The sequence below is a fragment of the Neopsephotus bourkii genome, unplaced genomic scaffold, assembly GCF_033783945.1.
Source record: "Neopsephotus bourkii isolate Nb327-2 ecotype Australia unplaced genomic scaffold, CSIRO-AGI_Nbou_v1 NB_1735, whole genome shotgun sequence".
NCBI classification, from domain to species: Eukaryota; Metazoa; Chordata; class Aves; order Psittaciformes; family Psittacidae; genus Neopsephotus; species Neopsephotus bourkii.
The window spans coordinates 184,019-196,384 of NW_026902209.1; positions in this window are offsets into that span (position 1 = coordinate 184,019).

Here is a 12,366-nt window from a genome sequence, read left to right on the forward strand (position 1 = left end):
CTTTTTATAATTCACAATAATGGATGCAAGCCAGTATCTTCCTGATACTCATTTTCTTTGCAAAGGAGTTACATTATTTGCTTTTAAGTGAGTGTGACTATCTCAGGTGATCCAGAAATTAAAATACATATTTTAAACATTTTGCCTGTTCAGAAGCATTTATAATGACCGCTATACAGGTAACTTCCAAATCTATGTATGGCTGCAGTGATTTGCACAAAACATACTGATTTTAAGTCTAACAGAGAAGCCTGGTTTTGCACATACAGATATGCCTGTTAGCTCAGTTACTACTAACTGCAGCATAGTCTTCAATGGCTTACAGGTAGCTGGGCCCTGCCCTGGGTATTTCCATGATGACTGAAATCCTGCACTCTCTCTGACAGTGCTTCAAACACCCAGTCTAAAGCTAATTCAGGTATGTGTACACAAAGTACAGCAAGGACTACAGATTGTTTTCTCACAGTAGAAGCGGAAATTAATTTACCACAGAGAAGTTTGGGACCACAGAATTTTAAAGCAGAATAATTTGAAGTCCCTTTCCTGCAGTACGAGTCTTTTTTCCTTTCACCCCTATAGCTCACACTAACTCTCATGGCTCTCTTCCAAAGGATCACCCTCCTCCCTAGGACCCAGGGAGGGGCCTGTCATTCTGAAAGGAACTTTGTGTGAGGGGAAGGGTTTCAGGAATCACACCAGTCCCATCACTGCCAACAGCAGAGTGAACCAGGCTGCAGTGACAGGGTTTCTCAGGTGGACAGTGACAGAGCCAGCCGGTTCACGGTGCTTGAGGAATGCAATATTTCTGTGTGCGAGCAGACTGTCAGAAACTTTTGGCACTCTGCAGCTGACAGCAAAGCCCACACGAGCCCATCTTAGGGATCTGCTTCTAGGATACCTTTGTTTTACTCTAGGAGAACCTCTTGCTTCATTTATCCTTGTGTAAATTGGTATAACAAGCCTGGCGTCCCCTGTAAAGTGCTTTAGATGCACTTACAGAAAGTGCTGAGCAACAGTTAAATATTGTTATAAATCACTGGTCATGAATGTATAGAAAATAAAATCTGAATCACATCTAGCTGACCACCAGGCCATTTGACCTTTCTGCCTTTAAAACTGCTCCAAAGCCACAGGCAGGAGCAGTCTCTCCTGGTTTGTGCATCACTGCTCACAGCTGGCTAGAGCTGGCCAAGAGGCACAAAGCCTCTACACAGCCAAGCCCCAAACATTTTCCTGTTGGCAACACTGACAAAAGAAAGTGAGCTGCTGAGCAATAAGAGAAGCTGCAGGGCTTACACTGGACAATGAGTTAGGTCACTTCCTTGGCAAGTGCAAGGCTTAGCCAAGAAGCCAGCTAAGCCCCTGCAGATACTGCAGTAGGAAGGAGTCCAAATAAGAACTCAGAGCATTGTAAAAAGTATTGATACCACCAAACAGTTGTTCTGCAACTTGAGCAAGGCAAGTCAGGGCTCAATCACAATATCCTGAACAAAATCAGGCAGGCAAACCATAATCATCTATTCAATACATTTTTGCATTCAACAGAGAAGCAAGTTTCATGTTTGAGTCACCAACTCATGGCTAACCTAATATCACAGTATCACAGTATGTTAGAGATTGGAAGGGACCTCAAAAGATCATCTAGTCCAATCCCCCTGCCGGAGCAGGAACACCTAGATAAGGTTACACAGGAACGTGTCCAGGTGGGTTTTGAATGTCTCCAAAGAAGGAGATTCCACAACCTCCCTGGGCAGCCTGTTCCAGTGTCCCGTCACCCTCACTGAGAAGAAGTTTCTTCTCAACTTTAAGTGGAACCTCTTGTGTTCCAGTTTGTACCCATTGCCCCTTGTCCTATCATTGTTTGCCACTGAGAAGAGCCTGGCTCCATCCTCGTGACTCTCCCCCTTTATATATTTATATACACAAATAAGGTCACCCCTCAATCTCCTCTTCTCCAAACTATAGAGACCCAGCTCCCTCAGTCTTTCCTCATAAGGGAGATGCTCCACTCCCTTAATCATCTTAGTTGCCCTGCGCTGGACACAGATTATTTTTACTGAAGTATTTTATAACTCAGATTTTCTCTGATTACAGTATATAAATGCAATTATTTTATATAAAATTATTACACTGAGACATTAATGTGTCTCTTTTCTGTTCTTTGTTATACAAACTGGAAATAAGAACTTTATTTCATGTAAAGCGGAAGAGGCATTAGGAGAAGCCTCTGGCAGTTGATGAAGGATGCTGGGGAGGCACTCTTCATTAGGGACTGTAGTGGTAGGACAAGGGGTAATGGGTTAAAATTTAAACAGGGGAAGTTTAGATTGGATATAAGGAGGAAATTCTTTCCTGTTAGGGTGGTGAGGCACTGGAATAGGTTGCCCAAGGAGGTTGTGAATGCTTCATCCCTGGCAGTGTTCAAGGCTAGGTTGGATGAGGCCTTGGGTAATATGGTTTAGAGCAAGGTGTCCCTGCCCATGGCAGGGGGGTTGGAACTTGATGATCTTAAGGTCCTTTCCAACCCTAACTATTCTATGATTCTATTATTCTATGAGAGACTTGGGATAGGACGAGGGGTGATGGCTTTAAACTAACAGGAGGGAAATTCAGGCTGTAAGTAAGGAAGAAATCTTTTACAATGAGAGTGGTAAAACACTGGCACAGGTTGCGCAGAGAGGTAGTGGATGCCAAATCCGTAGAGGTATTCGAGGCCAGGCTGGATGTAGTTCTGGGCAACCTGATCTAGTTGAAGATGTCCCTGCTCATTGCAGGGGGTTAGGACTCCATAAGCTTTGAAGGTCCCTTCCAACCCAAACCCAAATTCTATGATTCTATAAAATACCATATTCAGACTAAAGAAGAAAATTGTCTTGATGTGAAAACTGAGTAGTAATGCAAGCCACTGATTATAGTGTAAGAACTAGGTCCCTTGAATAATGACATTGTTTGCTAAAATGCAATGAAATTTAAAGGGTTGAGTGTTTATCAGACAGTTTGGGCTCTGTGTCACAAAGCTGACCTTGTTCAAATTCACTGGCTTTCCCTTGCCTGTGATTTGTCCTGTGATTAATTTTCAGCACTATCTTCAGAAATGTTTATGTCTCCAGAAACATTTACCACTTCAGGGGCTAAGAAGGCACTTGATGCCTGGTTTGAGTGTATTAGTTGCGGCAGTCACCTATATATAACAATTTGTCTGCTAGTGAAAGAGCTTTTATTTTGTCATTTGTTGTTAATTTTTCCTATCTATCTTGACACACAGAGCTAACACTCTGTTACCAGTTGTAGCAACAGTCTAGCGCTTTTGGAAGCAGAAACAATCCAGCCCATTTGCTTAAGAAGAAAATGCAGTCTCTGACTATGCATAATGTTTTACACACTGTAAGGAGTTGTGTAGTGCATATTCAGACATACAGATCTTCTCTCCATGGCTTATAGCATATTAGTATTAATCAAAACCCAACAAATGGGGATTACCACTGCCATCAGTATTCACATCTGCATTAAGACACCATGGACTCGCCACACATCATGCAGCTACATCTTCCACTATTAGAGACCAGTACTGAGATTCATAACTGGAACACATTGGTGTTATTGCAATGTACCTAGTAAATAAAAATAACATGGAAGTAGCCCAAAAGGGAACTGGGTGCTTTGGAAAATTGTTTTCCAGGTACTGGCACTAAACAGCTCTTCTGTGTCTTATGTAAAGTGAGAGAGGATCCAGGCATTTTTGTGAAAGGGTATCAAACAACAATGTGGGGTTTTGAAAGAATGACAAGGACTGAAAAAACTGAGCAAAATCTCCTTATGAATACCTGCCACTCATTTGCCTGTCTCAATCATTTGTCTTTCTGATTCTGCATCCATTTGAGTTCTTTGCACTGCCAAGCTCTAACCCTAGCAAATACGTTTTACCTTAAATTATCCTTTGCAATGGTACATTCATAGGTGGTCAGAGCTATTCCTTATCATATCAGAGGCTATGACCAAGGAGAAAGCAAGTTCAAAAGCCTAGCAGAACCTCAGGCTCATTAGATTTGAAAAGGAAGGGTACAGAGCAGAGGATGCTTCTAACCTTCACTGCTGATTGTTTAAAAATAAAAAGCAACACTTTTTTCCCTTAACCACCTCACCCAAGCTTTGATTAATCTGATGAAATTTAACAGAATAAGAACTGAAACGTTACTGAAAGTTAATTGCAAATATGAACTTCAAAGAGCTGACCCTGACTTGATCCTACATGACTTAATGTGTGCTTCTGCTCTGAATAGTAAATCTGGATATTTTTATTAAGAGTATTCAGGAGTCTACATAAAATGTTTTTATTCCTTCCTGAGCACTTTGAAAAAAATCAGTCTGAAGTGCAAAAGATCAAAGTGGCTTTTCTGTTTCTCCTGTACTACAAGGAAGTATTCAACTGCTATTGCTTTCAGATAGCTGCATATAGCTGAAAGCTTCACTGTGCTCACCAAATTTCCCCAACTAGGGCTCATACATTCCACTTCTGCAAACTGAATACACTTGTGGATGCTTTCATGCACATGGAGATAGTTCTAGAGCACATCAAAAGTTATTTTTCAAATACTGAGTGTTCATCTCCAGTGTCACTGGACAGCAACTTGAGTACCCAGTCAGAATGTTAGAGACTGATTTCAAGCCCCTCCACAAGCCAAAAGACGTTATGGTGCATCCAATAAACAGTGTCAGAGGCTAAAAGTTATATACCCATTTCCTGGAGCAGCAGATGCTTGAAAGACCATGAGTTAGACACATGTACATCCTATTCAGTGAAAAGGGCATGGCCAACATGTCAGAATGACTTCCCGTACAGCCAGCATACTGGCAGTAACACTGCAAAGCTGTGGGAAAAACCTCCAGCCTCCGCCAGGCCTAAAGATTCTTCTTTTGAGGATGGATGTCTACCACAATTACTGAAAATAAATGAACAAGGGTCATTCTTTACTCCTATAAGATCAGCTACATTCAGGTGATGACTCCCTGAGAAACTTCATATTAGTTTTCAGAAGCTATAAGTAAAGCTCTACAGCTTCTCAGTTGTAAGATATGTTTACCTGCAAGTCAGAATCAGATCATTTTAGCTGAAACAGTTGCTGCAAAACAAAAGGCAAAAGACATCTGAAATGAAACCAACATTGTGAGTGATTTGGCAATCAAAGTTATGCATTTCCTGTAAGAGCAGATCAACTTTTGGCTGCCAGTTTTTATCAACACTACTATGATGTTATTTTAGTTATTATATACATAACATAGCTCCATAAGGATGAAGTCATTAAAATAGACTTTGTTTGCTATTTTAAATCACTGATTCATGCACTGTATTACATTTGAGCTGAAGCATGTATTTCCAGAGGCAATAACTATTAATATTCCCATCTTCCATCTAACTTATCATTGCCTATCATCAGAGTTTTCTGGTGGCATAACACCTTTAATGTACTCTCTTGGCCAGCTGAATTAGGTTTTAACAATTTTTTTTCTTTTTTTTTTTTTTTAATTGTACTGGAGTAGAAAGATCATTTATTGCTGAGAACAAGAAGAATCATAGAATCACAGAATAGTCAGGGTTGGAAAGGACCTTAAGATCATCAAGTTCCAACCCCCTGCCATGGGCAGGGACACCTCACACTAAACCATATGACCCAAGGCTTTGTCCAACCTGGCCTTGAACACCGCCAGGGATGGAGCATTCACAACTTCCCTGGGCAACCCATTCAAGTGCCTTACCACCCTTACAGTAAAGAACTTCTTCCTTATATTCAATCTAAACTTCCCCTGTTTAAGTTTTAATCAGTTACCCCTTGTCCTATCACTACAGAAAGTGAAATGTTCTCAGATACCACTTTAAGAGACAACCACAAACTGCTTTGCTGAGTTGAAGGTACTCTATAGACCAGCCCATGTCACTTGCGCATCATACATAGAGCTCCGTGAAGAAAGAACAATCACTTCTCAATTCAGTGACTCTCTTTTTCCCCAGCATAAATGTCTCCCCAGACATATATGCCTGTATGCATCAGATTGTTCAGGGTTATTTTTTGAAAAACATGGTATTTATTGCAGCCCTAAATAAAAAGCCAGCATCTCTTGTAGCCCATAAAAAGGAAGGCTTAGACTGATCCAAATGCCATTAATGCCTTCACCAAAATTTACTCCCATTAATTCATGGCTTTAACAGAAAACGGGATGCAGAGAATTAGAAAGAATATACCAAGGAACCACTGCCAGCATCTCCTTGTTTAGCTGTGGGAATGACATGGATTGCAACACTCACTACTGGCGCTGGCACCCAGCACACAGCTGGAAGAATGCTGTTTGGAGAGTGACTGCCAGCAGCTCTCAAAGCTGATCACCAGCCTAGAGGAGTCATGTACTATGGAACAGTAAACGGAATTCTGCTAAAGATTCCTTCAGGTTCAAAACAGCAATCATTTCAAGGGCAGCTTCAGAACGTATGTAGAAAGCTTGCAGACAGACCGCATGAAATCCCACCAACAGTTAATGTGTGCTTTGGAAATGCATGCTGAGAGAGATTAGGCTTTTTTATGCAAAGATGCAGGGTGAAGTAACAGTGAATTTACCATAGTGAAAGGCAGTGTACAAACAAAACTGCCTTATCTGGCTGACTTTTCCATCAGAATTATTATTCTGCACATCATCATCATGTATGATCATGGGGAGACGCAAAAAGCACAGGGTTCCATGAACACAGATAAATGTCCACTCAGAACAGGGTAAGACTGAGATCCAGCACAAAGTAAGCTCCTTAACTCATGAAAAAACTCATCACATTATGCAACTCCATAAATGACTGGTAAGCAGGTCTCACTAATCTGATTTAGCATTAACACGGTTCTGCAACTTCTAGCTTGGAACTAGCTTAGGTAAACTGGCAGGCTTGTAGATAGCAGAAGTTTGTCTCCTACATTATGCTGGGTATGCATGTACATAGAAAAATATTTCATTTTCTATATTAACCGCACTAACAGGCATGCGCTAAGCAGGAGAGTTAACAGTAACCTTCTACTTGATATTATTCTGCGGATAAATTAGGATATCATGTATTCAAGGGAAATAGTGCCTTTACAGAAAGATTTTTTTTTTCTTCAAAATAGATGATGTTTTTGCCTCCCCCCAAATTTACAGGTGGCTCATTTGCCATTTCATTACTTTTCCTGTTCAAGTAGCCATTTTCTAAACGTTTGTGTTTGGAAAAAAAGGTAACAAAATCCACAGTCTTTTCTTCCTTTAAGAAGGTTCTTTTGAACCATCCTGTCCGTATCTTCTTAGAACTACTGCTGCTTAGTCTTTTAACCCCCCTTTTAGCAACAGATTTTGTCATTTTGTTCCCTCCAAACTTGAGTGCATATAGAGTTCTCTCTACCATTGACAATTAAAGATAAGTGGCTACAAAATACATTTAATATTTGCAATTTGGTTTATCTGAACTTAAATGAATGGAAAGTTATTCAGAAATATTTTAATTTGTATAAATAAAACCAATCTTTCAACTTTACAGAACACAAAACAAAGGGTGGTGGGGAGGGGAATGACCCCAGAAAACCTGAATACATAGTGTGGAATAAGGTGAAGCAACAGTGCGGAAAAGAGGATTAATGTCATCATTCATCTGCCAAATTGGATATCAAATAAAAAAATAATGCCAGAAAGAAAAAAAAAAAAAAAAGAAAAAAGAGGTATTGGGCATTTTGCATGAGAAAACTTCACTTTGACACAATTTAATTTGCACTAAGGCTTGTGATTTTACATATAGTGTACATGTGGAAAAAAGTCATGGTCCATGCTGGTAGAATATCACAAGACAAGTGTTTACTATCATCAGATGTGGAAAAAACTGCTAGAAGTAAAAATACAGTAACATCTATTTCATTCAATCCATACTTGCTGTAGAACATGGAGTGTTTCCTCCTAAAAGCTTTTTAGAACTGAGAAAAAAAGATTAAAGGGTGCAGGACCCTTATATCACTGCATCTTCACCTTCATATTTCCTACTCGCAATTACTATTCTGTAGAGTTTTGCAAAAGGGTTTGGACCTCTCATTTGCATCAATACTTGACACTGTATCACCTAACATCTGCTTATGAAAAGCTGAGGTTTTATTTTTAGCAAACATGGAAGTATGTCTCTGACTATCGCCTTCCTGTTACAGGGAGGTCTTGGTTCCCTGTCTTGCTTTCAAGATTATCTTTACATTTTCCATGTGATTTTTATGAGTAAGTGTATCTTTGGCTTACAGTCTTAGTTTATTTCTCTATCTAATCCCATAAATTATACTATTGCGTGATCTCCAACCACACTGAGGCAAAACTAAAAACTAAAGCACCTCAAACCTAAAACTCTGAAGCCAAAAACTAAAGCCACTGAACTACTAGCAAGTCTTATGCCAAGGGAGTTCTCACCTCTAAGTTCCATCTCAGGCCTCTGAGAGAACAGAACACACAACTTTTTAGATGACAGAGATCCTCAAAAAACTCTTTATCTTCTTTTCAGCCTTTCCTCATTTAGAGTTCTCTGCAGACCAGCATTTCAGAAGAGGAACTGAGGCTGGACAGGCAAGCCCACCCCAGTCGTGACACCCCCAGTCACTGGAGTACTTTCTTTGTACCTCTGCTTCAACAGGACTTTAAAAAGATGTACAGCCTTCCTTCCACTCATACAGTTCATGTTTCGCAGCATGCCAAAGGTCCTCTCCAAAATAATTCATACTCTCACTAGTGCAAAACCTGGCTTCCTACTCAGATTTCAGGAATGTTAAAGACATTATTTTAAAGACATTATTATAGTAAATTCTCATTGATTACCTTAATGTAAGAAAATAATGTATTGGACAGATCAGATTTCAAGGAAGGGAAAGCCTCTGCAAGAAGTTAATATCTCACTGCTTCAAGATACTCAAGTATCTCTAATGATAACTTTAAGCATATGAACCAACAGGATGACTTACTTACACAAGTTATGTTTCTGGTTGATTGGAATTGCTTTGTTGGAAGAGGTTATATCTGTTAAATAACTACAATTTCTATTCTTGCCCCTAATACAGGGTTCATACCATGACTTTTAAAGGCTGAGTTCTGTTTAAACTAGCAACTTTTGAGCTCCTTTAATTACTTTACTTTTTCTTTAATACAGGATAATTCCTTAGCATTAGTCATTCCAGTGTCCTTGTATAACTTTATCTGACAACTTTTTATTTTCCACTAGTACTACCAAGAAATCCTCTTATGGAAAAAACAGTCAAGCTCATTCCCTTCTGGCCTCAGTGCAAAAGGACCGGTAGCATTCCTCTATCAATCCAATTAGCACGCACAAATTAAAAGTATTATTTGGGTCAGTCTAATTGGCTCATTGAAGAATATATTATCTATCAAATTATTCCTGAATGCGCTCCTGGATCACCAAAACAACCAGACTAAAAAACCACAGTGCTAGTAATATCATGGGACTGTGTTAACTGCATGGGCAGTCCCTAGGAGAATGCAACTCTAATCCCTTGAACATCATGACTTTGACTGATGACTTGCTCTCAAATGAACACTTAGAGTTGCTACACTCTAAACTGAAGTCTAAATGCACAAAATCACAGCCATATTTTCCATCATGGAATTGGACTCATGTTTCAGAAAGCCAGTGTAAATGAGAACACATGGCCTTTTTCCTCATAGGAGAGCTATGGAATCTTCATGTGTAAGTTCAGAAAACTGTGCTGAGTTTTATTTTGGTGGGACCACACTTGGTTATTATTCTAAAAAGTATTAAAAATACTACACAGTTTCTAACATGAAGGTTTCACTGTTTCAGGCTGCGCAAACAGAACAAAAAGGCTCTAGGGTGTGCTTCCAAGTGGACATGCAACCAGAAGAGTTCAGCCACTTCCCTGTTGGGAAGGAGCGAACTGGCCAGCACTGAGGCTGCGTGGTCTGGGAGCCCATGGCAGTTTCCTCCTGGCAGGGGAACTCTTGTCCTGCACAGTGCCCTTCTTATCTGAACTGTGCTTGGTGACCTTCTCCATGCACTGTAGAGTGGGAAAATAACAGCATGGTAAAATTAATGACTAGAGAGCAGACAGAGAAAGAAAAACAGTAAAGGAGAAGGAAAAGCAAGAGATGGCAGTGTAAGAAGAGAGGAAAGACAGAAGGTAAGCCTGGCAAGACTGAGAAAGTAAGCCAAATCAGGAGTGTTCATGTAAGAAGCTTTTTACTTATCTCGTTTCTCACTTTGCTGTGCTCTAGTTAAGTGGTATAAGCACATAAATACAGCATCATTATTTGGTACTTTTACATCAGCCCTGCACTTTTCTGGGTACAGACAAGGGGCAGCAAATGGAAGTAACTAAAACTGCAGCTGAAACAGGCACTCTGCAATCACTGCCACACTAGTAACACATCATTTAATAATAGGATTGTATGTAAAATTACTGTCATCCTACAGTAAGCATAAGGAAACAAAATTAGTGACTGAGAGAAGGATGACCTTGCTTCCAAGATACCTGCCTACCACAACATATCTATTTTTTAAATGATTTTCATTAATTTCAGTGGTACACTTGTTCACGTAATTGATAGTGGCTGTAAGAGGAAGAAAAATGGCAACATTTCAAGCACTAGGCTTTGTGCTTTTCTTTAAAAAGAAGTGAAATAGTATCACAGTGCCCTCAGGTGGTGTAAATTCAATTCTCTCCTATTGTCTTTTCTAGAAAGACAGCTTTGTAAATAACACTAATCTTCAGCAGCCTGGATGAATATGGAAGGAAGCTACACAGGAAGGCAAAGCACAGCGTAAGCAGTTTTGCTTCCAAGGACGGCTCTGCTCTTGAGTGTTTTGACAACTCCCGATTTTTAGAAATGCATTCTTTGTTCGTTTGTAAATATCTGTGGAAGAAATCTAACAAATCTCCCAATGAAAACTTAAATAACATCATTACTGATTATAGAAACAAAGGCAGATAGAAGGAGAGAGATCTAGAAAAGAAGATAAAACCAGAAGGGAGAAGAGGTAATGGACTGTCTAAGAGCATTTCAGAAGAAAGCCCAAGATACGTGTTAAAAACCGAATCAAACCAACCCAACCCCAAACAGATAGCTTCTGGAATATGTTCACATGTAATATTGCTTCATAGTGAAGAAAAATGCATAGGAAACCAGTATGTGATAAATTTGTCACTGAACTGAAACTTTCTGTCATTTCTAGTGAGCCTTCCAAAGGCTGTCATTGCCAAAAATATATTCCTGATGTGCAATCTTAGGTGATAAATTGCATTTGCACCCTTACAGAAGAAATTAAGTCTGAAGAAATCAGTTCCCTGCAGACACAGGGCATCTTTAATGTGCATCAGTCCAGTAAAATTTTTTTGTTACCAAGAGTAGCTATGTAACATTATTTTTATTTAGCTGTTTTACACCTCCACATTCAGGGTAATGCCAGTATTGTGTATCACATAACTAAATGTTTGCTGTATGCCCAGAATTTATCACTGGTTTATGTCTTTTTTAAAGAAACATGACAAAATCCTCTGAAAAAAATTAAAAGGTTTTCCAGAGATTCTGTAAGATTATAATCTGTTATTCTACTGGAATACTCTCCAAGGGATGGCCTGTCATAGTACAGATACCAGTTACCTCCTGGAATATGTGCACTGAAGGTGATGGGAATCATATCACTAAACATGGCTTCAGGAAAGAACATCCCTGCAACACAGCTTCATTGTATTGTCTGTCCAGTTTTGTCCTGTTGTCTTTCTAGAAAAACAGCCTAGATAGAGCAAGCACCATGGATCTGACTGATCTGCTGTTCTTCAGCTCATATCAGAAGGGCTCCGCTGTCTTTCAGCTTGTAACGACACTCTGGTCCTACTCCTGAATTTGCTCCATCCAGTGCACCTTAAAGCGCTCCCCAGACAGCTCAGAAGATTAACTTCCAGACTCTTCCAAAACCCAAACAGGACAAAAGGGATTTGAATCCCACTGGTCTTTCACTTACTATGCAAATGATACTTCATATTCCTTCCACTGTGATTTGGGAAACCCTCCTACCACGCTGAAGCTGTGTCCCAGGAAATGCTGTGCTGACACATCAGTTTTCTAGGGATTACTTCCAGGGTTCCTGAGGGTGGCCAGAAGATTTGCTGTTACATTTTTAGCAACCATCTTTACAAACTGTACCCTTCAGAGAAAAGCAGTGTGAGCTCTTCACCCAAAGCCATCCCTACACTTCCCTCCCTACTTTCAGTAATCACTAATTGCTTATTTTTTTAACCTCACTTGCACATTCAGAAAGGGTTTTACTAACAAAACACTTCTCTGTGGCTCAGAGAGAATCAA